The 27,650-nt window shown below is 40.5% G+C and overlaps 1 protein-coding gene across 1 annotated transcript in view; it reads left to right on the forward strand.

The window, feature by feature from the left end:
- LOC149254923 (thioredoxin-1-like) overlaps positions 1–27,650 on the forward strand; it is a 239,112-nt gene that overhangs the window by 103,903 nt on the left and 107,559 nt on the right. The gene's annotated exons all lie outside the window — the stretch shown is intronic.

Raw genomic sequence — 27,650 nt, forward strand, 5'->3', positions numbered from 1 at the left:
TGGTGGAGAGGTTGGGGCACATGAGATCTCCAATACCCAAAAAGGGTTTGGGCAGATTCTAAACAGATCAAGAGATATTAAAATAATTAATATTTTTAATGGAGTCCCTAAGTCTAAACTTAGGGAAAATAAAATATTAATGTGTATTAATATGAATCTGTGTTAGAATGGTCCAAAAGACATGGATCAAGCCAGATCTAATCTTAGCTGTTGATTAGGGACTTAATATTAGCCGTTGAGATGTCAACAGGAAAAGTATAAGAGGAGGCTTGAGGGTCACTTGGAGGATACACCAGAGTGATCAGTCATTCTATTCTCTAGAGCGGGGTTTGCGTGATCGGGAGAGCAGCTAAGGGGCATTGAATACAAAGAGACAGAGAGGAAGAGATAGTGCTCGGATATCAGCGGAGCAGCTAGTGCTCACGCAGAGCCACGCAAAGGCAGCTAAGTGCTGTGCAGAGCACCAGAGGGGCTAGCGTAGTTGACGCAGAGGCTCAGAGAGTTGACGCAGGGCCTCCTGGGGTTGACGCAGGCCAAGATAGGCTGACACAGGGCCAACGCTGGGCTAGGAGAGGTTGACGTAGTCTAGATTGGGTAGACACTGGGGTTTCAGGGGCACATTGGTGCTGAGTAGCGGCCAAAAGGATTATCCAGGGTTTTAGCCAGTGGATTTGTCTGAAACGGAGAGGTATAAGTTATAACTGCTAAGGAAATTATCTATTGGGTAGGCCAGTTTCGACACCCAGATTGTACTCTAATATTGCATAATAAGAAAACCCTCAGATAGCTGCATTGGTTTTCCCGCATTGGGTTTTTCGGGGGACATTGGTCCAAAAATAATGGTGTCATGTGGTGTGTTTGTTCTTGTTTCTTTTAGTTGCTCATCTGTAATATGTTGAGCATGCACTGGTGTTTATTTTCAATGTTTACTTTGTAAATAACTTGTTAAAGAAAAATAACAAGTAGGTAGGAATAAATCAGAAAAATTGCATGAAGGGTTTCTAAACTAAGTAAACTTAGAAACTTCAACATGGTATCAGAGTGTGGTTGCAGATCACAGGAGGACTAAAAGACATCAGCTGAGTGGAGCAATAGCAGCAAAAAACAGCTGTCCCGAGGTGACAAAAGCTGTTTCTAGCAGCGCAGAGCTAAGAAGTGTAATGCAGAGTCAGCCAGAGCCACGCAGAAGAAGCCGGGAGCTGCGTAGAGCCTTAGAGAGGCCAACGTTGCTGGCACAGAGGGCCAGAGGGCTGACATAAGGCATCCCAGGGCTGATGCATACCCATCTGGGGTGACGCAGAGCTAGCGTGAGGCAGAGAGGGGCTGACGCAGTTCACAGAGAGGCAGTTGCTAGTGTCTAGAAGGTTGCAAAAATATTGCAGAGTCGAGATAGTGAGGTACTGTAGTCAGAACAATACCTAACAGAGCAGGGTCAGAGGAGTTGTTACTGAGGGTTTCTAGCCAAGGAACCTGGATCAATAGTGCAGTTGCACAAGATGATCAGAGTAGGGGGCATCTCGACAAGCGGCAAAAGGATTTCCAGGAGGGAAATCAGGACTCAGAGGGCGTCCAAAAGAGAACTTATAGACGGGAAGTAGAGACTCATAGGAGTCGAACAGAGAACTTCCAGGAGGGAAGTAGAGGAGCGTCATGGCACTACACGGGGTAAGAGACCAGGATAGACTGGACGGAGTATCAAATTTCGCAGTCTGGAAGGCCAGAATCTTATCAGTGCTTGACAAGAATTGTGTTAAGAACTTCGCCTTGAAGGTTATAGCTATCCTAATTGACCCCAATGATAATGACAAGTACGAGGAGGCGATGGCGAGGGCCAAGTGCATTATCCTTGATGGGGTCAAGGATCATGCGGTACCACATATAGCCGAGAAGGGAACGACAGTTGAGATGTGGGAGGCTCGCAAGAACTTGTACCAACATACTTCTGTGTAGAGAAGAATGCTGCTCGATAACTAGATGAGGTCGTATCAGATGAAGAAGGGTCAATCGATTGACACCTTCCTCGGAGGACTAAATGAGATCCGAGACCAGTTGACTGCTATAGGAGCAACACCGGATCAAGAGCTTATGGTGAGGACAACCCTGAATACTGTCTCAGAAGATTGGGAAGTGTTTGTCTAGAGTATCCTAGGCAGAGGGACTCTCCTACCCTGGGAAGAGATGTGGGCAGCTCTTTGCCAGGAAGAGATCAGACGACGGTCAAAGATAGGTAGCAACAACAAAGGGATCAAGGTTCAGCAGGAGGAGGAGGATGTGGCCCTAGCATTTGAGGGAAAGTAGGAAAAGCGGAAGAAGAAAGATCTCTCCAAGATCAATTGCTTCCACTGTGGGGAGCTGGGTCATTATGCGACCCAGTGTCCAAGGAAGAAGAGTAAGGGAAGTCTTCCGAGACTAAGGCAGCGCCAACACGGGTAGAGAAGGAAGTTTTGAAAGACGATGACTGTGCCATGAGTGCACACGCACCACTTGAGCAAAAGTGGGGAGACATAGAGTTGTAGTCAGGTGGACAATAGGCGATGAGGGGCAAGATCCTTGAGGTAGCAGGACTGGCTGAGTGGGTAGAGATGGATGCGGATGGAGCGGTAGAGAGAGCTACAGTGCAGGAGTCCTGAGACAGCGCAGAGCTAGCAGACTGCAGCGGTGCTAGAGGCACAGGAGTGTTGCACCAGTGCAGGAAGGCACAGAGAGGTGTGCAATGGGGCGAGATGCAGGGAGTTGTTGCAACAGCGTAGAGGTCAGAGAGGGAGCACTTGTCAGCGACAGAGGGAGCACTTGTCAGCGACAGAGGGAGCTTCAACATCAATGGGTGTCTCCAACCCAACAGGGAGGTCAGTTGGGAGATCAGTTACTTACTTCTCAGTATCTGAGTTGTAGTGCAACAGTGGGTAGCATGATGCAACATGATGAGAGGAGGTGCAGTGAGGATGCAGTGCTGGGAGAAAGGACCAGCAACAACATGGATGCAGAGAGAGTTGTCGTATAGATGCAACAATGGTAGTGGCAGAACCATGGGCAGCAGTATAGGATGCAGCAGCGCAGAGGATGTTGGGCAGCAAGGCCTAGCATCAGCACAGGTAGCGATGCCGGATGATCAGAGTAATATTCAGTGAGGAGTATTGCTAGAGCACATTCCTCGCTAAGAGGGAGTGTTGATTTGGGGTAGCATTGGATGTGCTCTAGTCATGAAATTTGGTGGAGAGGTTGGGACACCTGAGATTTCCAATACCCAGAAAGGGTTTGGGCAGATTCTAAACAGATCAGGAGATTAAAATAATTAATATTTTTAATGGAGTCCAGATGATTAGAGTAATACTCAGTGAGGAGTATTGCTAGAGCACAGTCCTCGCTAAGAGGGAGCGTTGATTTGGGGTAGCATCAAATGTGTTCTAGCCACGAAATTTGGTGGAGAGGTTGGGGCACATGAGATCTCCAATACTCAGAAAGGGTTTGGGCAGATTCTAAACAGATCAGGAAATATTAAAATAATTAATATTTTTAATGGAGTCCCTAAGTCTAAAGTTAGGGAAAATAAAATATTAATGTGTATTAATACGAATTTGTGTTAGAATGGTCCAAAAGACATGGATCAAGCCAGATCTAATCTTAGCCGTTGATTAGGGACTTAATCTCGGCCTTTGAGATGTCAACAGGAAAAGTATAAGAGGAAGTTTGAGGGTCACTTGGAGGATACACCAGAGTGATCAGTCATTCTATTCTCTAGAGTGGGGTTTGCTAAGAGAGATAGAATCAATGATTGGGAGAGCAGCTGAGGGGCATTGAGTACAGAGAGGCAGAGATAGTGCCGGGATAACAGAGGAGCAGCTAGTGCTCATGCAGGGTCACGCAGTGGCAGCTGAGTGCTGCGCAAAGCACCTGAGGGGCTAGCGTGGTTGATGCAGAGGCTCAGAGAGCTGACACAGGGCCTCCTGGGGCTGATGCAGGTCAAGATAGGCTGACACAGGGCCAACGCTGGGCTAGGAGAGGCTGACGAATCCAAATTGGATAGACGTTGGGGTTTCAGGGGCAGATTGGTGCTGAGTAGCTGCCGGAAGGATTATTCGGGGTTTCAACCAATAGATTTGTTTGAAATGGAGAGGTATTACTGCTAAGGAAATTCTCTGTTGGGTAGGCCGGTTTCGGCACCCAGATTGTACTTTGATATTGCTTAATAAGAAAACCCTCAAATAGCTGCACCAGTTTTTCCGCATTGGGTTTTTCTGGGGACATTGGTCCAAAAATAATGGTGTCATGTGGTGTGTTTGTTCTTGTTTCTTTTAGTTGCTCATCTATAATATGTTGAGCGTGCACTGGTGTTTATTTTTAGTATTTATTTTATAAATAACTTGTTAAACAGAAATAACAAGTAGGTAGGAATAAATCAGAAAAAGTGCATGAAGGGTTTCTAAACTAAGTAAACTTAGAAACTTCAACATTTTGTGCCTTATTCTGTAGCATTTAGAGCATTTAGAGTGGAAATTAAAATAGATGATTTTTTTTTCCTCATTTAGTATGTTTGATAGTTTTGTCTTACATGAGATCTCAGGTAGTAGTCCCTGCTTTTTCTTACATATGATCTGCGGTAGAAGAATTATGATTATAGTCTTTCATATGAATGATTTATAAATTTATCTTAGTGTTGTGTATCAGGGATTCGAAGCATTTTTATTATGTTTCACAGATAAACAGATTGTTGTGCCCCTATTAGTTATATTGTATTCTCCATGGCATAAATTAACAACATCTGTTGTGTGCATTATTTTTCCTGAGACTTTAGTGGTATTTAGGGATTGTTGGTACTTGTAATCACAGAACCTAAAAGAAGCACAACAAAATTACAAGAACACAATATTGGGACTACTAGACCTAAGATTGTTAAATTGGCAACTAGGGCCAAACTCCATGTGGGTCATCTTATTTATGGCAGCTAATATTTTCATTGGATCCCTTTCATCGAGAGGTGTAGGATTGATCTAAAGATCATCCGATTTCGATAAGTATTTATGAAGTTATGAATTTATTTATGTTATGGACAAATTGTTAAGTCGGCCAACATCTTATGTAGGCTCAGAAGCCCAATAGACGTGTCTATTCATCATCTACGTTTTTAGTATAAATAAGTGTGGACTTGAAGTCATTACACACACTCTTCATGTGATCTCCTCTTCACATTGTCTTGGGTTTTTGGTGAAGGAGAGACACACAAGAAGATACATTGGATGATGCCCTAGCAATATACACACAAACATTCATACAATATAAGGGAAGGAACACAACATGGATGGAAATACTTACACAGTTTATACACTATCATGAAGGCAATATATACGCACAGTTATGGAACGCATAGTGATGGAAACCCTATACGCTGAGCAAGCAATGAAGACATCCATGCAATTCATACGCTGTCCAGATACCCTAGACGCAGTAATGCCTATTCGCAGTAAGCAACAGGCTAATGAAGAAATATAAACACAGTCAATGGGTCAATAAGACGCAGTGAGTCAACAAGATCTGTTCACGCATTCCTCTCTGCCATTCTATACATATATACGCTATATATATACGGTATACAGGTATGGCCATCCTACGTGAAGTTTGGAACAGGTGTGGCCTTTCTACGTGATACATATATACGCTATATATGGAAATTATAACTGCGACAGCCGCAGTCAAGGAAAGGGGTAGCCGCAGTTGAGGAATAACGAAGCCGCAGGAAATGAAGTAGCTGCAGTCAAGTGAAAATGACGAGGCCGCTGGAAATGAAGAAGCCGCAATCATGTATATGAAGTTGCAGTCACGACATATACAACCACAATCAAGGAAAGGGTAGCCGTAGTAATAAGGAAGAGCTGCAGGGAGCTGTAGGTGGCCGCAGTAAGGTAATGAGGCCGCTGGAACGAACTGCTGTAGCCGCAATCAATCATTATAAATCTCAGTGGTATCCTTGTGACAATTTAGATGCAATGAACAACATAACTTGGATTGCACAATGAAAATTACATTGGGTATCATCTCAGTCTCGCAGATGTATATGTTACTGTCTCGACATAACTATAATGATGAAGCAGGTTTTAGTATTGATCAAGATCCTCTCAGCATACTTGTAAAAGGAGACATATAGTGGCAATAGTCATCACAGTATTCAGATCTAGTATTCTTGATATGATCAAGTATCTCAGAGGTGCAGCAAGGATGATAATTCCAACAACATGATGATGAATGAGATCATGAGCATGGGCAACTTGATGATGAATAAGACCATGGAAGATGCAGCATGATGAGCAGCATGAAGATGATGAACGAGAGGCAGCACTATGATAGGTGAAGCCGTCACCTTGGAGAATCAGTTGAAGCAGAATGTCTACAACTGATCTCATCGTTATAGGAAATGATCTATGCTCAGATCTAGATAAGTCAAAGTGTTGACTTTTGCTGTAAATGTACTATCTCTCTCACTTTCTTTGCTGAACTTTGAAGAACATTAAAGAAGAATTGATCAAGGGTTTCCCCACATTGGGGTTTGTCCCTGTGGCTAGTGCCACATATTGTGTCCTCTTGTCTTGGCTTGTCTTCTACGATTTATATTTATGTTCTATCTGCAGTTTACTTTATGCTGATGTGATTGCTAATATGGAAAAGAAATTAAATAAATTGCTCTAGCATAGAACATACCTAAAGATAACATGGTATCAAAGTTGAGGTGAAGACAATGCCCAAGCAAGAGTGAAAGAGCAATCCATGAAGACAACTGAGACAAGACAAAAGGATCAATGGGTTCCTCATAATTCACCCAGGGTGAAGTCAAAGCAGAGAATATTATCAGAATGGCGCAGCGGAATTTCTAACGGCCTACCTAAAGATCACTTCATTGGGAAGTTCGGATCTAAGGGTGGAAGGAAAGGCAGATGCTTTGGTTATAAGTTCGGCTCTTATGCGAAGGAGTGTCTGAATGGCAGAGATGCAGGTCATCAAGGACACGATCGACTCTTCAGAGAAAGCAAGGAACCCCAGTGGTTCAAGGCACTTCATCGGACAGAAGGGTGCACTCCCTAATTTGGTAGAGACGGAAACAACTGTGGGATTATACTTGGAGTCGGTACCACCTATCCCGAAAAGGGTGCAGGGAATGTTACCCCTCAATTGAATGAGGGTAACTTGATTCATTTACAGAATCTCTTTTATGTACCTAATTGCAAGAAGAACCTAATGTCCATCTCGGAAATGGAAGTCAAAGGTTTTAGGGTGGCACTCGTCGATGGAAAGGTACGTGTTTGAAAATAGAATTTTCACAGATGTTTTTGAGTTTAGTGTTGTATTAAGTTACAGGAAGTCCACTGGGGACCATGCCCATTGATACATAGCACTGGAGGTCTGTGAGTCAGATGGTGACAGGGAACCTGAATTCAAAACGAGCATGAAAGTACATGTCTGAGATGTACCGAAGGAAAATCTTACAAGGGGACCATTCCCCTCATGTAGCAGGTCCACAGGTTTGGAACGACCCGTGGAGTTTGAGATTCATGATCGGGAATCTCATGTATTCAGGTGGAAGAAAGCCCTCTATGGCTTGAAGCAAAACACCTCGGGCGTAGAATGAGAGGATTGATTGCTGTCTGATGAAGTCGAGATTCACTAGGAGTGAGACCAATCCAAACCATTACTCAAAGGTTATGGATGATAGACCTCTCATACCGACACCTATGTCTGACAGGTGCTGACCCTCTCATTTGTAGAAGACAAAGGGAGTTGGATTCCGAATGTGGAAAGATAAACTGCAAGCCTGTGACTACCTCGAGGATCTTAACTTTCAGAAGTTATATGGTAGTGATGTCGGACTAGATTTGGGAAATGCCTCTGAGTTTCATAAACTCATTCGCATTGATGTTCTTGGTGAACCTCCGTCCAAACATATGTTTTGCATTTAGTAGAGTGAGCTCATATTTGGTTGAGCTTCACTGGATTGGTGCCTAGAATCTTCTGAGATATCTTCAGGGCAAAATCTCTCATGGATTGAGAAACACTGCTCTAATATTTCAAATGCTGAGTGGGCAAGTAGTGTGGAGGATCACTAGAGCACTTCTTAGTGCTGGTTCTCCTTGGGATTTGCTTCGATATCCTGGATGAGCAGGAAGCAAAAGTCGGTGGCTTTGAGCATCGCCGAGGCAGGGTATATTGCTGCTAGCAAGGCCACCTGAGAGGCAATCTGGTTATGAAAGCTCTTCAGTGAGCTGTTTGAATACGATTAAGTAGCATGATGATTAATTCTCCTGTGAGGTCTGGATGATGTGTTCTCCATGACGATTATGTAGCAGGATGATTAGTTCTCCTGTGAGGTTTGGATGATGTGTTCTCCATGACGATTATGTAGTAGGATGATTAGCTCCCTTGTGAGCCTTGGATGATGTGTTCTCCATGGCGATTCTGTAGCAGGATGATTAATTCTCCTGTGGAGACAGGATTGATTAAGTTCTGTTGTCGAGGCATCCTACCCATGCAGTCTGGGACTCATGGGAAGTACCTCTCATCTGATCAATGAGCAGGGAAATGAGGATAGGGACCATAGTAGTACCGATGGACGCATCGTTGTATCTACCGTACTCCCTATGCTAGGATGACCTTCATTGATCTGGGATCAGTGATACTGGTCTAGGACCAGTGGTAGGAGTTGTACCTACTATGACATTGACTTCAGGTTGGTTGAGGACTGGTCTGGGACTAGTGGTACATACTCTGAGATTGACTTCGGGTTAGTAGATCACTGGTCTGGGACCAGTGAGAGTGGTACATACTATGACGTCGACTTCGGGTTAGTTGAGACTGGTCTGGGACCAGTGGTACACACTCTGAGACTGATGATACTGGTCTGGGACCAGTGGTAGGAGTGGTACCCCCTATGACGCTGACTTTGGGTTGGTTGAGACTGGTCTGGGACCAGTGGTACGCACTCTGAGACTGACTTCGAGTCAGTGGAGAATGGTATGAGATATTCTCGATCAATTCTTCTTCTTCATGGTTCAGCAGAGCTAAGTAGAGCAGAGCAGAGCCAATAGCGCTGAGCAAAGCTAAACAAAGCAGAGTAGAGCCAACAGAGCTAAGCAGAGCTGAGCAGAGCAGAGCAGAGCTAGCAGAGTTGAGCAGAGCCAGCAGAGCTGAGTAGAGCAGTGCAGGGCACTGATGGCAGAGATAGTACAGTTGGACATATGGATCAATGGATGGAGTTCTCCCTAGTTGAGAGGGAGTGTTAAATTGGCAACTAGGGCCAAACTCCATGTGTGTCATCTTATTTATGGCAGTTGATATTTTTATTGGATCCTTCTCATCGAGAGGTGTAGGATTGATCTAAAGATCATCCGATTCCGATAAGTATTTATGAAGTTATGAATTTATTTATGTTATGGACAAATTGTTAAGTCGGCCAGCGTCTTACGTAGGCTCAGAAGCGCAATAGACATGTCTATTCATCATCTACGTTTTTATTATAAATAAGTGTGGACTTGAAGTCATTTACACACGCTCTTCATGTGATCTCCTCCTCACCACGTCTTGAGTTTTTGGTGAAGGAGAGACACACAAGAAGATACCTTGGATGATGCCCTAGCTTATACGTGGATGATGCCCTAGCAATATACGCACAAACATTCATACAATATAAGGGAAGGAACACAACATGGATGGAAATACTTACGCAGTTTATACATTGTCATGAAGGCAATATATACGCACAGTTATGGAACGCACAATGATGGAAACCCTATACGCTGAGCAAGCAATGAAGACATCCATGCAGTTCATACGCTGTCCAGATACCCTAGATGCAGTAATGCCCTAGCTGCAGTAAGCAACAGGCTTATGAAGAAATATAAACACAGTCAATGGGTCAATAAGACGCAGTGAGTCAACAAGACCTGTTCACGCATTCCTCTTTGCCATTCTATACATACATACGCTATACAGGTATGGCCATTCTACGTGAAGTCTGGAACAGGTGTGGCCTTTCTACGTGATACATATATACGCTATATATGGCAATTATAACTGTGACGGCTGCCAGTCAAGGAAAGGGGTAGCCGCAGTTGAGGAATAACGAAGCCGCAGGAAATGAAGTAGTCGCAGTCACGTGAAAATGACGAAGCCGCTGGAAATGAAGAAGCCGGAGTCATGTATATGAAGTCGCAGTCAAGACATATACAGCCACAGTCAAGGAAAGGGTAGCCACAGTAATAAGGAAGAGCTGCAGGGAACTGTAGGTGGCCGCAATAAGGTAATGAGGCCGCTGGAACGAACTGCTGTAGCCGCAATCAATCAATATAAATCTTTGTGGTATCCCTGTGACAATTTAGATGCAATGAACAACATAACTCAGATTGCACAATGAAAATTACGTTGGGTATCATCTAAGTCTCACAAATGTATATGTTACTGCCTCGACATAACTATAATGATGAAGCAGGTTTCAGTGTTGATCAAGAGCCTCTCAACATACCTGTAAAAGGAGACATATAGTGGCAATAGTCATCACAATATTCAGATCTAGTATTCTTGATATGATCAAGTATCTTAGAGGTGCAGCAAGGATGATAATCCCAACAACATGATGATGAATGAGCTCATGAGCATGGGCAACTTGATGATGAATAAGACCATGAAAGATGCAGCATGATGAGTAGCATGAAGATGATGAACGAGAGGCAGCACTATGATAGGTGAAGCCGTCACCTTGGAGAGTCAGTTGAAGCAGAATGTCTTCAACTGATCTCATCGCTATAGGAAATGATCTATGCTCAGATCTAGATAAGTCAAAGTGTTGACCTCTGTTGTAAATGTACTATCTCTCTCACTTTCTCTGCTGAACTTTGAAGAACATAAAAGAATAATTAATCAAGGGTTTCCCCACATTGGGTTTGTCCCTGGTTAGCGCCACATCTTGTGTCCTCTTGTCTTGGCTTGTCTTCTGCGATTTATATTTATGTTCTATTTGCAGTTTACTTTATGCTGATGTGATTGCTAATATGGAAAAGAAATTAAATAAATTGCTCTAGCATAAAACATACCTAAAGTTAACAAAGGTCCATTGCAGATAATAGTGGGACAGTGCTCATTGTTAGCTTGAAACTCAACAGTCTTTAGGCAAGCCAACCAAACCCTCGGGAACTTAGTAGATGTCATACAACTAAGCCCTTGGCTGCAATCCAATATAACGAAAAGTGATTAGCCATTCTGGTATAAGCTCCACCCCATTAGTTTATGTAAACGTAGATACCTTAGATCCTTTACCAGTAGCAACTCTTGTTTAGCTCAACTTGTTGAGAAATGTATAGGGTTGCAATTAGGATGATTTCTCTTAATTTGATGACTGCTTGTGATGTCTTTTTACTTTTCTTAATTATTAACTTCTTCTTTTATTATGTTGTTCTTATCATCAAATGTTACGAACATAAATTTTATAAAATAAAATAAATATAAATAAATGTAAATACTAAATAATCAAGTAATGATTATGTTAAGTAGTCATTAGTTAAGTGAAAAGGCATGTCTAAAAGACATGCCCAGTCATGAAAGGACACCTGCTTAAGTATATATGCAGGTCCTCATTATAACATTCTACATCACTTGTACATTATATAAATATATTAATAAATTTTTTCAAATACCTTTTGTATAATTTTACATTAAAGCCAACAAGCTATAAGTTTTGTTGCTTCAGTGGTATCGGAGCCATGCCGCATAATATAACCATACAATTCTTTGAACGTTGTTCGCTGCACAATATGCCATTACGTACACGTCCTGAATTTATGGAGCAGTTTAGTAAAATTCAAGAAGCATTTCAGCGTTTAGAAAAAACATTTACAAAAGTTAAAGCATGTCGAAAGGAAATCGATGATAAGGAAGAGAATAGCGATAGTGAAGAAACAAAACAAGGTGAAGCAGGAAAAGAAGATGTTGATCAAAACGATGATAATGAAAATGAAAATATAATAGATAATGATGAATATGAGAATGATATTGATCAAGATGATGATCCAGATGAAGATGATGTGGATGAGGACTATCTTGAGAAACAGGGAGATGAACAATATCATAACAATGAGGAAGAAGACATTGATGATGAAGAGGAAGACATGGAAGAAGCAAAAGAAGAAGCTATTTTTGAAGATAAGTATGAAGACGACATATTTGAAAAAGAAAAAGTGGATTATGGGGAAGAGGAAGAAGAAAATGCAGGAAACACAGATTCAACCTCTGTTGAGGGCGCCTCTATTATCCAACCAGAAGAGGGGAAAGGAAGAAGTCCCAATAGTGAAAGTGGTGATACAATTGATTCAACCTTAACTATTGGAGACGAGAATGGCCATGCAATTTCAACTGTTGGAGATTTTGTTATTCAAGATACAGATCATTATTATGAGAATGAGAATAGGAAGAACAATGAAAGTGATCATACAACTAACTTTGCTTTAACTATTGGAGATGAGATTAAGGATGCTTGGCTTGAGGTGGACACTCGTTTTGCAGAAAACTACATGACAGAAAGGGATGAATTTTTTCCCTACTTGAATATTTTAAGCGTGGAAATAACATCTATAAAAGCAGGACGAACTAACAAAGACAGAGAGATTTATGCAGACGAAGCGGACACGATTACTTGGGATTTAGATATTCCAAATTGCAGGGGCATAATTTACAATGAAGAGCTGAGAGTTTCTGATTTGAAGGAATATAATGAGATATCCACCATACAAGTTGAAAGAAAAATAGATTGGTATTTTCAAAGTCGAGGAAATATGTACGTAGTGATATATTTCGATGGAAGATCAAGTGACATTTTGTTTAAAATTTATTCGGAACAGAATAGAGAACTATGTCGTGGCCCGCATATATTCCACTAACAGTGTGCTGTGCGTATCGACTTCCCCCGTTTGAACTTCCACTGTCAACAGATCCTCTGTATGCTGCTTGCTACCACCATATTCGCATCGTTCTCCATCGTGTCTGTAGAGTACGACTTACGCATCACACTGGACCATTGTTTCGCCAACGACAAGGGAGCCGCAAACTGTGGGCACTGCCCCCACTGTCGATAAAGAATCCGCATAACTGTTAAAAGATAGTGCCGTCTACTGCCAAGCATCGTAGTCGGTCCAAGGGTTAACGAACATGAGGTGGATCCGCATCGGTTCATACGTCGTTTCATAAATGGTTTGGTCTAGATATATGGTATTGGTCGATACACCGGAGGATTCGTGGTCAAAAAAATCGAGAATGTAAACAGTGTATACATCGTGGGCTTCGTATATATATAGTGGATATGCCGTGGGCTACGTAAATGGGCTCAATACACTGGTTCGTCCCTGATCGATATATATATATATATATATATATATATATATTCTGTTCAATATACTGTGCTCGAAAAAAAAACGTGGGTCGATACATTAAGGTGTTTGATATACACATTAAGGTGTTCAAAACCTGGTTCAGTATATATTAGTTACCATTCGAATTATATTATATTCAGAAGGAGATCCAGAGATATAGAGGCTTCTTCCAGTGATACCAGACCTACCCGTATCAATACACTGCTGTTTCTAAATCTTCGCGTGCTGAAATTTGATGGTCTTAAGCCTTCAGACTCCATGGCTTACATGGAAAATACCATCTGTGTATCTTCAAAGGATGACCGTGGACTCTTAAGAAGCATGAACTACCTAAAAGTTATTGTTGTTGTCGTCAACATTATAAATCAATTAATTACTTAATTAAATAAATAAATAAGTAAATGAAATGTTTAAAATATTTATATTTAATAAAATAAATGGATAAACCCTAATTCCAAGGGGGTATCATTGAAAAAAAATTTATACATGCGAGACGACCAATGCCAACGTCAAGAAAATTGGCGACAATAAAGCTTTGAGGACAAAGCTTTTGAAGGAAGAGGCAATGTTTTTTTTTATCAGGTAAGAGTAGGACCTTCTATTAATCAAGTTAAAAATACATAATTTACATGCTGCAGCCTCGTGAGAGTTCAACAGGTATCCGTGTAGTCAGAAAACCGAACCATGCATCCAAAACCATGTGAAGTCCTAACAAAACAACCGGGGAGATACCTCCGTTAACTCTGGACAGCAGGCAAACAGTACATTGTCTAGTCATGCTGTCTAGTACTGAAAGAATTTGAGCCCTCAAAGGAAGTTTCAAGTGAGGGTCCACTAGACTTCCAACAGAGAAGATCAACTAGAAACTTCATAAAGCTTGTAGAGCAGCGCACCCTCCGAACCGACCTGTTAGTATCCACTGGACTCGCACTGAACGCGGGCCCACAACAACCCATACCAGACCAATCTTACGGACTCGAGGTAAACTTTATTCCAGCCCTCTAAACTTTATTCGGGTCCGAGACACCAAGCTAACTTGCACGATCAAACAAACACCATTGATCTCCCGCCAATGATCCAACGGTTTACGGGGATATCGGGTGGACAAGTTGCACGAGGGATAACCATCCGATGAAAGCAGTATTCTCTTACCTCTCCCTGCTATGTGTCGCACGAAGAGTGGAATCGAAGCCTTCCTCAAAAAAACCTGATACCACTTAGACCCCGCCCAATAAACGTCTTGTGGTTTTAGAAAACAACTCCTCGCAGAATAACTACCGCGCTCTTTCGCCAAGCTGTAGCCAATGGTCTTGCGCATTGGACGGTTCTTATGCCGTCCTCCCAAAATCACTGTTAATCCCAAAACACCATCAACATTTCCACCTAATGTCTTGTTCCATGGACAACCCAACCTGTAGTACTTCCATAGGGGGTCCGAAGGAATACTAAGCTGTGGATTGCAACCCATGCCCCAAGAGGGCAGACAATTTCGGGTACTCTATCCTCCCCCCTATCTTCTATACCATCTCAGTCCTTCCTGTGAATCCATAGCTCTATATCTTTGTCTGCCTGACAGAGACAGTCCTGCCTCAGTTTGCCTGGGGGCACAAGATCCCATTCATATCGGGAATCCCTTTCCATGCTGTGACTCCCTCGTTCGCCAAGCGATCCGCTAACATATTAGCTTTCCTCTTCACATGAACAAAGCTGACCGTTTTTAAGGTTTGTAGGTGGTAGTCGATACGGTGAAAGACTTGCAGAAGCCTCCAGTGCTTTGAAACTTTATCTGGAGAAGTACCATTACATATTTTCTTGGCCGCTCTAATATTCAATTCCGAATCTGCTTCTATGATGACATTATGCAAATTAGAAGCTAACAAAATTTCCAAGCCTTGTTCTAGTGCCATGAGCTCCGCCATGTTGTTAGTAGCCTTGCCTAAGTGGCCATGGAAGATTTTCTTTCTTTGACCCTTTTCATCTCTTATAACCCCTCCAAAGCCAGCTAAACATTTATATTAATCTTTAGAAAGCCATGAGGAGGAGGTTGCCAAATATTAATATTTGCATCAATTTGGCTGACGCCCTTGAATAAGCTCTGTGGGTTTATGGATTGGAGACCCAACTGCATAAGAATGCTCGCCTCTTGGGGCAGAGGAGGATCCTTAGGAAGATTCCTCAGCAGGCTTCTTATTGTGTCTTTGAGCTGCCTCAAAATTTGGGAAATTATGTGTTTGGGCTCTCTTGCTCTATCTTTGAAGATCCGATTGTTGCATTCTTTCCAAACATTCCAGATAACAAAGCTTGGTACCAGAATCCAGGCTTTATTAATAATTTCATTTCTTGAGAAGTTTACCCGCCAGTTCTTCAAAGTATTGGAAATGTTGAGACCATCCCTGTCTGTTTGCCTAAAGATTGAGGCCGCCTAGTCCCATACGATTGATGTGAAAGGATAGAGGTTGAGAAGGTGATCCATCGTCTCCTCTTGAGAGCCACAGAGATAGCATTGGGAGGGGCCAATAAATCCTTTTTTTTGAGATTCTCCCAGGTTAAGATTTTCCTTTGATGCACTAACCAGATGAATAACTTTATTTTCATCCAGTGGGGGCTTTGCCATAGTTTCTTCCAGACTAGATCAGGATTCTGATAGTTAAATCCTGTTACTTCCTGTTTAGCTTCTTTGAGGTTAAAGTTGCCTTCGATGTTCTTTCCCCATCTTAATTGGTCAAGTAAGGAGGAAACTAGAATCCTTCTATGCTCTAGCTCCTGGGCGAGGATTCTTGCCAGGACCTTCAAAGGACTATCATCACTGTGGCCCAGATCCTTCCAATTCCTCCATTTTCCATTATCCCTATCCTGGTCCCAGAAATATTTAACCATAATCAGCCCTTTGTTATCTGTGTCTCTCTTGAGAGCTGCTAATTCATCCTTATATAGGTTGGGTTCCTGTTGCCAATTGTCCTCCCAAAATCTTGCTAGGTTCCCTGCTCGAATTTCCCAGAAGCTGTGTTGCTGAACAATACTTTTATTCTCCTAGGCCAGATTCCAAATATGGGAGCCCCTAATTTGCCCTGACATTCTAATGTGATCCTTTTCCTGCCAATACTTGGCATATTTTTGTTTCCACAGCTTAGCCCAGGGAGCTGCCGATTCCTTAATCCATCGCCACCAAAGTTTGGCTCCCGAAACTCTACTAAGGGTTTCAGGGTCATGAAGCCCCAAGCCACCATGGTTTTTGGGCTTGCAAATCTTGTCCCATGCTACTAAAGCCCACTTCTTTTTTTCTTCACCTCTGCCCCACAGAAAATCCCTTTGTATACTCCTAATTTGTTGCATAATGCCTTTAGGAGCAGGAAGAGCTGAGAACATAAAAATGGGAATAGCCTGCAAGACTGCTTGTGTGAGCACCAGGCGTCCTGCCAAATTTAGTGACCTGTGTGTCCATTTCCTGACCTTGTCTTGAAGTTTGTTAATAGTTGGCTCCCACACACTCTTGCTCAAAGGTTTATTAGTAAGAGGTATGCCAAGATACTTAGAAGGTAGCTGTTCCCTTTGAAACCCAAGAATTCTGGTAATATTTCTCTAAATAGCAATATTGGTATTAAAGAAAAAAACTTTGGATTTGTTGAGGCTTACCTCTGTGCTTGCTGCCTTAGCAAAGTCAATCAAGATGTGTTTGATCTCTCTAACTTCCCTGACTGTGGGTATACTCTGAAGCATCGTATCATCCACAAATTGTTGATGAGTATTTGCTGCTCCATCTTCGGTGAGTTTGATACCTTGGATACATCCTTCAGCATTTGCCACTTTGAATGCTCTACCTAGCCCTTCCATCATGAGAACGAAGAGGAAAGGCGAGAGTGGGTCTCCCTGTCTGAGGCCTCTGGATGGTGTGAAGGTTCTTGATGGAGCTCCATTGAGCAGTATATGGAAACTGGTCGTGGTGACAAGTGCCATAACCCATCTTATCCAGTTTTGGTCGAAGCCATAGGCCCTTAGAATTGCTCTTATGTAAGACCAACTTAGCTTGTCATAAGCTTTTGCTAGGTCCAACTGAATGATCATACCAGATTGTTTATTGCTTTTGAGAGTGTACCACCTCATGTGCTTGGATAATGTTGTTGAGAATTTGTCTTCCTTCCACATAGCCCGTTTGCTCCTCCAAGATTAGAGATGGTAGAAGGGGCTTGAGTCTATTGGCTATCACTTTGGAAATGATTTTGTACACCACATTACATAAGGCTATGGGTCTGAAACCATCCGGAGTCATGGCATTTTCCTGTTTTGGGATCAGAGTTATGAAGGAAGCATTAAGAGCCTTCAAAACCTTTTTAGATTTTCTTGAGTCTTCCACAACCTCAAGGATATCCTGTTTGACTGTTTCCTAGCAGGCTTTGAAAAAGTCCACATTGAACCCATCCGGGCTTGGGGCTTTTCCATTTTGCATTTCATTGATCACTATGCTGACTTCCTCTTCCGACACTGGCCTGTTAAGATTGTGGTTATCTTCTCTGGTGACCAGTTGAGGGATGTATTGAGTGAATTGTTCAATGAATCTGGATCTGTCCTCCAAGGGCTCCTCTGCTATATTGAGGAAGTGTTGTACAAGGACTGATTCCATATCATTGTGAGAGACAAGCTCTGTTCCTTGAGAATCTTTGAGCTTGGTGATTCTGTTATATGCCCTGTGAGCCATGGTGGATTTATGAAAAAATTTTGTATTCCTTTCTCCCTCCCTAATCCATTGTATCCTTGATTTCTGCCTCTAGAAAATTTCCTCTTACAAGCATCGCTCTTCCCATTCTCCCTGCAAAGAGTCAGTAAGCTTTATCTGCTCCTCGGTAAATCCCTCTGTGATGTTTATTTGATTAATCTCTTGTAGCTTCTGCTCCACTTCTTTTTTGGCTTTGAAGATATCACCAAATTCCTTTTTGTTCCATTCTTTGAGTTTGGATTTGATGTATCTGAGTCTCTGATGGAGCATGAACATTTTAGTGCCTTGGATGTTTATATCTTCTCTCCACCATTTTCCAATATTACTGCTGAATTCAGGGTGAGATAGCCAAGCATTTTCAATCCTGAAAGGTCTATTTCTGGGCGTGCCCATAAAAGTGGCTTCCAACTATACAGGCCAGTGATCTGATCCTCCAAAGGGTAGAATATAAGCTTTCATGGCTGGGCCTGCGAGAAGGAGGTCCTTTGAAATAATGAATCTATCAAGTTTGGAAGCAACTTGAGAAGCTTCTCCCCTCTTGTTGTTATAGGTGAAGGTTCCATTTATAGTTTCAGTGTCCACTAGCCCCATGTTCATTATAAAATTCTAGAAAGCCAAGGAGTCTCTTCCTAGTTGTCTAATACCTCCTTTTTTCTCTGAGAGAGATCTTATCATATTGAAATCTCCTGCAATAATCCAGGGCAAATTGGGGTATCTTGCTCTGAGATCCTCAAGGGAGATGAGAAGCTTGAGTTTGTCTGCTTGCTTCTGTGGTCCATAAACATTTGTAATCATGTATACTTCTTTATCACCTATAGGTTGACAAACCATAGAAAGATAGTTCTTGGATGCTTCAGCGTCCAGGATCCCGAATTTCTGTGGATCCCATAGCGTGAGAATCCCTCCCGCCGAGTTGTTTGCTTTAACTTCTAGGTACTCATATCTGATTAGCCATTTGTTATGAATTTCTCTAATCTTTTCCATCGAACATTTTGTCTCCTGAATAAAGATCATATCTGGTTTTTCTTCCTTAATTCTATAACTGAGAGTCCTTTGTTTCCTTTTATTTCCTATGCCTCTGATATTCTAGGTTGTGAGCTTCATTAAGAAAGGTTAGTAAAGGAGTAACTGGTAAGATTTTTCATCTTACATGAGTTAATCAGTAGTTTCCCACACTCATTGAGCAGCTCATTTTGTCTTTTCCTTCCTCTTTTCTTTCCTGAGTTCTTTGACGATTGTGCCTGTACATTTTCCATCATTATGACTCCATCGTGCTCTTGAATTTCATGATTTCTTTTGACTCCAACTCCCTTCGCTTGTGATCTCCATGGAAAGAGCTGTTGTACCCTGTCATAGTCCTCTTTTGGCAGGGAGTCCACTCCTATAGTCGTCCCTTGTTCCAGAAATTTTTCTAGATCTAGATTTTCTTTATCTAGAATCTCCTGTAGTTCATAGTCCTCCATTCCCACTTCACTTGGAGTCATCTCCTAGTCCTTGCTAATCTCCATACAGCTCGGTGGCTCATCCTTTTGCTGGTTATCTACCGTGATGCCCTCCATGTCGTCTTCCTTTTCCTTTTCATTGTTTATTTTCTCCATATCCTGCATTGTTTCTTGGTTCACCTCTTCTTCCTCTAAGATTTTGAACTGATTGTGTCTTGACTGTCTATCCTCATTCATCTTCTTTTGCAGACATTTACCACCTTTCCCTTTGTTCCCGACCTTGGTGAAACCCTCATGATTCTTATTCTCAGCAGTTTTGGCATTTCCTTCCATATTATTTGTTGGGCAGTCTCTGAATAAATGCCCATGTTCATGGCATTTGCGACACCTAAATGGGATGTGCTCATAATCCACAGTCTGCACCCATTCTTCATCATACAACTCTTGAATTATTGTTTCTGGAAGAGCTCCAGATAAGTCCATTTCCACACAAATCCGAGCAAAGGAGGTGTATTTTCCAGTGTTGTTAAAAGCGCGATTAAATCGCGATTTAATGAAAAAATCGTGATTTTTTCAAGTTGCCGATTTAATCGCGATTTTTATACGAAAAAATCGCCTATTTTTTTTTTGCCGATTTGTATTGAAAAAATCGCTCTTTTTTCAAAAAATTGCGATTTTTTCGAAAAAATCGCGATTTTTAACGAAAAAATCGCGGGGGCTTGGGACAGCGCGATTTTATAATTTTTTTTTTGGTTTTTCATTTGGTCATTTGGGTTTTTTCATGCAAATTTTTTTGAAAGAAACAAATAATTTTTGAGTGGGGCAGCTTAATGATAAAGTCTAGGCCCTAGTATGGATATGCTATTCATGGTAATGTTAAATTCTTAAAGTAAAAGTGACATTCTCCTTAATCTTCATTTTCATCCTTTTACTTAAATTTTTAACATTACCATGAAATGACTCACGGTGTTTGATAGTGGTTCCAGCCTCATTGGATTTCATATGGAGAAAGTAGAATTTTAGATTTCATTTAAAATCCAGCAGACTTATCAGTTTTTCAGGATTTCAGGATTGGGAGATTGTAATGTTTCCAGGTGACACCACCTGCTCGGGCTACCCCTGCCACCAGTAGAGGACGTGGTCTACCTCCTATAGCTCCTACTTCTAGTTCTTCAGCTTCTAGAGCACATCAGACTCCACTGCCATCTCCACCAGCACAAGCACCGACATCTACATCTAGAGGGAAAGGGAAAGCTGTGGCATTTTCTCGCAAGAGGGGCAGAGGAAATCAATAGGATTAGACTTCATTTTATTGTATATGACATTATGACATGATGAGATACATTATCATATTTTTTGTTGATATTTTGAGGCTGAGTTGGGACTCAGGAGTCAGGACTTACTATTCAGGACATGATTCAATGTTATGTGTGATTTTAGCGCTAGAAATGATATTAAACATCTTATATATTAGTTTTTTTATCATATTTATGTGTCAATGTATTTATTTTATGTTGTAGATGGTTTAGATATTAAAAAAATTGAAAAAAATTGAAAAAAAATGAAAAAAAATGAATATTTTTGTACCAAACGATTTTTTCCCGCTTTTTTCCGATTTTTTCCCGATTTTTCCGATTTTTTCCGATTCGTTCCCCGCGCCGATTTAATCCCGCTCGCGCTTTTAACAACACTGGTATTTTCCTTTCAGAGTCGCCTCTGAAATCTTTACAAAATGCCCCAGCTTATTGCCTATTGTTTTCAGAGATTCTGATAGCCAATAATCCAGAGGAAGGGAGTAAAGTCTAATCCATACTGGTACCGATGTAAAGGTTTCCTGCTCCAGGACAAAGTTCATCATCCATGGCCTCATGTAGAGTCCTGCCGCAGCGTAAAAATATGGACCTCCTTCGAACACTCTATCCTTATCCTCTAGGCTCGTGAACACCACTGTAAAGAAGCCCTTAGAACCCAGATGTAGGTGTATTTCCCCCTTTGGCTTCCAATGACTCCTTATCCAGATATGTAGCGCCCTCTCCGTCGGCCATAACCCCATAAATTTGCATATGATCGCATGTTCCGTCATGTGATCCCTATGTGCTTGAAGCGCAGGATTGCTCAATATGACCCGTGGAATGGTACTCGACTTGGGTTTGCAGACCCCTGTTGTCCTTATGGAAGGATGTTTTCCATGGCTTCCTACATTCTCCTTCTCCTTGTTTGTTTCCGGTTTATCCCCTTCTTGTTCCTGAAGTCCGTTTCCTTCCAATGTTCCTTTGCCTCTTGCTTCTGTTGCCTTTTCTAGAGGTTTTTTAAAGTGTTGCTTTCTTGCTTCCTTATTTTTGTCTGTAACGACCTGACTGTAGGAGGGATTCGCACTCCCCCCTGCATGTCCCGCCATGGTTCCCAAAGCCAAAACCCTAGCGCCACCTTCAACCCTAACTCCAGTTGCAGAGCTCCCTATCTCTTCAGTATTCCGAACTTTTTCCAAAATTTCATTAACATAATTATTGTCAAAATTAATTCCACAATCAACTGAAAAAATCAACGAAGAGGCAATGTTACAAACATAAATTGTATAAAAGAAAATAAATATAAATAAATGTAAATACTAAATAATCAAGTAATGATTATGTTAAGTAGTCATTAGTTAAGTGAAAAGGCATATATACATGCTTAGGTATATATGCGGGTCCTCATTGTAACATTCTACATCACTTATATATATATATATAGTAATAAATTTCTACAAATACCTTTTGTGTAATTTTACAATAAAACCAACAAGCTATAAGGCTTCATCAAACAACTACCATAACAAGAAGATCAACAGTACACAAGAACACAGGATGTAGGCTGCGAGCCAAGGCCAAAACCTCTCCACTTGAGGAAAAAAAACCCACAAATCTCTTCTCTTCTTATAGATTCTTCAAATGACGAATGCAAAGACCAATACCCTTCCAAGGCCAAGCCATACCTTGATGATGTGCTCCTTCTATCCATGTCGAACCCAATCAAATCTCTTCCAGCTGCACAACTTTGACCCCCAGTTATAGAATTTTGGCCTCCACTGCAGGTCTGAAATTTTCGGCCCCTGCAATAGCTACTGCTTCCACACGTGTGAGCAATTCTAGGGCTTCCAAAACTTTCGCTGACCTTCGCTTGGGTTGTTTCTCCTTCTAGGGCTTGTAGGTGACCTAATAGTCCTTTTTTCGACCTTCTTTCTGCAATTTTCTCAACTTCGACTTTGTAGCATCAAAACCCTAGCCTTATTCTTTGCACGTGTGAGATAGAGAGAGAGAAATAACCCAAACCTTTGTCCTTCGTCCTTCTTCCTTCTTCACTAGCCTTCTTCCACTTCTCCTTCGTTTAGATGATGAGAAGTGAGTGTATATCCATAGGAGGTCGAGTTCCCTCCTATATACAGGTTTCCGAGGAGGACGACATGCCCTAATGAGGCCAACTTCTCAGTTGTCATGGAAACTTGGTCTTGGAGGGTATTTCGACACTTTAAAATACAACAATAATTGAATTTAGGCTTTTGTGATCCATATCTTATGTGTTAGGAAATCTTTTCAGAGAAATTACATTAGAGATAATTTATCGACACGTTTCGAACCATCCAGTGTGGTTCATCATTAGGACAAGATGGAGAATCAGATCATGGCACCATATTAAATAGAGAAACCAATGTAGAGATCCTTAATATTTTTAAAGGCCATATTAAACAACGAGTTTTGAAAAAGGATTTTTATGATGTTAGAATTGACTCAAGTCAAATTTTGAAAAAGTCAAATATTTAGATGTAGAATTTTTTTTGATTAAAATATAAATAAATAGGAATCAAATTGAACTAGTAAAATAATAGTTTATTATAAAATCAAATATTTATATTGAATTATATTAAATTTAAATCTATTATTAATTAATGGTTAGATATTAAGTCAAATATTTAGATTCAAGAATTAAACTATTTGGAATAAAATGCTATATGAAATAATATAAATTAAGCTATTTAGATTTAAATATGAAAATAATAAATTCAAGTCAAACTTAAAACAGGGGTCAAGACAAAAATAAAAATAAAAATAATCCAGTAATAATAAAATTCTTTGAATAATAAAAAAGGAAACCTAAAAATTAAGAATAAAACCAAATAGATTTTTAGTCTAGGTATTAAAGAAATAAAAAATAAAGTTATTGACCAATATATATTATTTAATTTAATTTAATTAATTAATTAGTTAATATATTCATTCAAAAATTTTCTTAAATAATTTTTTTAGTAAATTTAATGACCCGAAAAATAAAATAAAAATAAAAATTAAATAAAATTTATGAAGAAAGGGCAGGGCCGCAATGATCACTAATCTTCCATCCATCGTCTGTGTTTAGATTGCTAGGCTTCCTATCAATCTCAATGGCCTCCCCAAACTTCCGATGAAAGAAATTATCAACCCTTGCAATGACCTGGACCTCTTCAATGCATATGTGATATTTGGTCTTTTCCGTATGCTTTGCCAAAGCTGAGGAGCTGGTCCTCCCATGTTTTATGTCAGCCACGTGCTCATGGATCCTTTGATTTTTTGAACAACCAATTTCACCAATGTAGGGGGTCCTGCAAGAACATGGGATTTCGTAAACTCCTTTCGTGTTTTTAGGATCAACCAGGTCTTTTATAGACCTTAGGGAGCTTCAAATGATTTTAAGGGGCCTAAAGGTATAGGGAACCTTATGCTTCCTCAAGATTCTAGCAATCTTATTAGTCATCTCTTGGATAAAAAGAAGATGGACACCTGAAATTCAATCTTTGGGTTCTTTCTTAATTGAAGGACCTTTGCTAGCCCTGAGGAAAGATTTGAGCCCTTAGCGCCTACTGTACCCATTATTATTGAACACACTAAGAAGATGGGATTTTTCATCAGAAACTCTTAATGCACGAGTAGCTAAGGTGTTGAGAACACCCAAATTTCGAGCAGGGAAATGATGAGACTTAGCATGAAGATACTGCTTTGTATGAGTTTTCTTTTGAAAGACCTAGTGGGAAAAAGAATCATCATCTTTTCTTGAAATAAGGGCATCAAGGAAAGGTAGGCAACCATCAACCTCGCATTCCATGGTAAACTTTAACCATCAACCTTGCATTCCATCAACCATCAACAATTCTTGTCTTTCTCCTATTGGATCATTGATGAATCTGTCACAATTGTATTTGTATGCATAATGTTACTTTGTAAAACTTACATGTAGATGAAGATCTATGTTTCAATCAATCAATCCGTATCATGAATGAGAATTTTTGTAAGAAATATCTAATTTTTAATATATAAATATATATATTTTTAATAAAATAATATATAACGTGTGCTAATGTATCCTATTCCGAGGGGTCAACGTGCCCGTGTCGGACACTCGAATCCTTGTGTCCCGTGTCCCCGTGTCAGGTGAATTAGGTGCCAAATTGTGCCCAAAACTTGTCAAGTGTTAGAACAAGTTTTCCAAATAAAAAGAAAATGTTTTTTTAAGCCCTTTAAGATGTGATCTACTGATTTATATCAGATTTGTATCATGAATGAGAATTTGTGTAAGAAATATCTAATTTTTAATATATAAATATATATTTCTTATAAAATAATATATAATGTGTCCCAACGTGTCTTGTTCCGGGGGGTCAACGTGCCCGTGTCGGACACTTGAATCCTTGTGTCCTGTGTCCCCGTGTCAGGTGATTTAGGTGCCAAATTGTGCCCAAAACTTGCCGAGTGTTAGAACAAGTTTGCCAAATAAAAAAAATTGGTCTTTTAAGCCCTTTAAGATGTGATCTTCAGATTTATATCAGATCTGATCAAACCCTTATGCAGATATATTTCAGTCACTAAACTTGGAGATTTATGCCAAAAAATTGATGCCCAAGACACTTAGATGTTATGATAATATGCCAAATATCACACCAATAAATTTTGTGCCTCTTAATGTGTTCCTTCTGGATTATATCAGATCTGATCTATGTGATTATGCAGAGATATTCCAGCCAACAAACAAGTAAATCTAAGTTCAATATTCAATGCCCAACTACCCAAAACACTACTGAAATTTTATCATGAATTTCTTAGTGTGTTTAGACCACTTAGATGTGATTTTTAGGGCACTTAAACATAAATTTAATCACTTTTATAAATGATTTAGAGAGCTGTAGCAAACAGTGAGGAAAAATGAGGGTTTAGAGATCAAACCCTAGGCCCAAGGCCTTGAAGAATGCTTGCCCAAGTTGTCAATTTTTTTCCAATGATTGTGCCACTTGAAATCACAAATTTGAGCCACTTTCTTCCTGCAAAACCCATCAATATTCAGCCCTGAAATTTTTAGAGATGAATTAGGGCAAATGAGGGCAAGGAAGAAGGCCAAAAGGGAAGGAAAGAAGGCTAATGAAGGAAAAAACTAGGGTGAAAAGGTCTTAGAGGCCTAGTGGCTCAAGGGATTGGCCTTAGGAGGCCTATGAGAATCCCTAGAGGGATGCCGCTTGGCTAGAAGGAGGGTCGAGAGGCCCCTAGGGGTTGCGACTTAGGGTTCTGAGGCCCTAAGGCCTGTGACACCCTAAGGGAATCCTCTAAGAGGATTTCGCAAGCCATTTAGGGTTGCGGCCTAAGGAAAAAGGGGAGGAGGAGGGGTGTATAAGGCACTAGGCGTCACGGCTAGGCCTAAAAGGCCCAAAAACTCAGACGTAGGGGAGTAAAAGGGAGGCCGAGGCCCTACGGGGGTAACACAGGGCCTCAAATGATTGATGCTGGGGAGGAAAGGGATAACGTTGGCCTTGGAGGAGTACGCGGGGCCTTTTGGCCCTAATAAATTTCGAACTCTCATTCCAAAATAATTTTGCTTCAGATCTTCACATTTATTGCAAATTTTCTTCAGTAGCTGGTCCTGCAAAAATTGTAGAGGCTAGATCTTACCCTCAAGGGCCTAGATTTAGCTCTAATCCAATTCTTTCCACTTGATCTCACCTGCACAAATGAATTTACAAGTACCCAAAACCCCAATAGATACAAAAATTCAAAATAATTTCAAAATCCCAAAACCCTAGCTGCAAACAAGGGTTAGAAAATAAAATTACTTACAAAAATCTATTTTACAAATCTATTTACAAAATGTACAAACATACAATGCTTTTGAAAAGGAATTTTGAGAGTTTTTTTTGTTTTTTGTTATCTTTATATATATTTCTATGATAATGGCTAAATGTATTTCAAAGGATAAATGTAGAAACCACAACCTTAACGAAATTAGAGAACCATAAAAATAATTAGGATCGAAACAAAGTCAGCCTTTGTCCACAATTCGTGAACTTGGAGTCCAAGGGCTGGGGAACTTGCAAACACTATATATTTTTCAAAGATAACGTTAGAACACACAGTGAATCAGATCACTTAAGATAAACCCACAACTTACCAATTGAATGCTCCTATCACCTACAATGAATTAACAATTAAATAATAATTACAAAGCACAATATAGAAATGCCCGTACCCAACACATACAACAAATCAATAGATCAGAGACACAATGAACTGCACCCCAAAGTCTTTATTATGATTATTCCAACGTTCCTAGTGGGACAATAATTTATATCAACTTTTCAGAGTTACATTAGCTAAAATCAGAGGGCTTGAGACACAAATGACTCAATTTATAGATAAATCCTCCAAGTGGAAAATAATGGCTAGTTGGCTTCATCCCCGTCAAAATAATCTTGGCCGTTGAAATAGTTATTTTTGAGGAATTCTCGAATTTCTCTTTAAATCCATTTTTTATTAGCTCAAAAATAATTATTTTTAGCTAATTTCCTAAAAAATTTGGCTTTGACTTGACCACCAAGGCCCAAGGGTCCAATTTTTCTTGAAATTTCGAATATTCCCTTGGTGGGGGACCTCCAAAAATTAATTTATTTGAGACCCACGAATTTTTCCACTTGGAGAAATTAATTTCTCTAGCAATTTAAATTTTTGACTCTAATTAATTAATTTTTTGGCTTAGGACTAATTTCATTTTTGCCAGAAAAATTAATTAATTGACACTTGAGGGGATTAATATTTTTTCCTCCCTCAA

This window comes from Pinus tabuliformis, chromosome 7 (assembly GCF_031772625.1).
Source record: "Pinus tabuliformis cultivar Carrire ecotype Pingquan chromosome 7, CPIR1, whole genome shotgun sequence".
NCBI lineage: Eukaryota > Viridiplantae > Streptophyta > Pinopsida > Pinales > Pinaceae > Pinus > Pinus tabuliformis.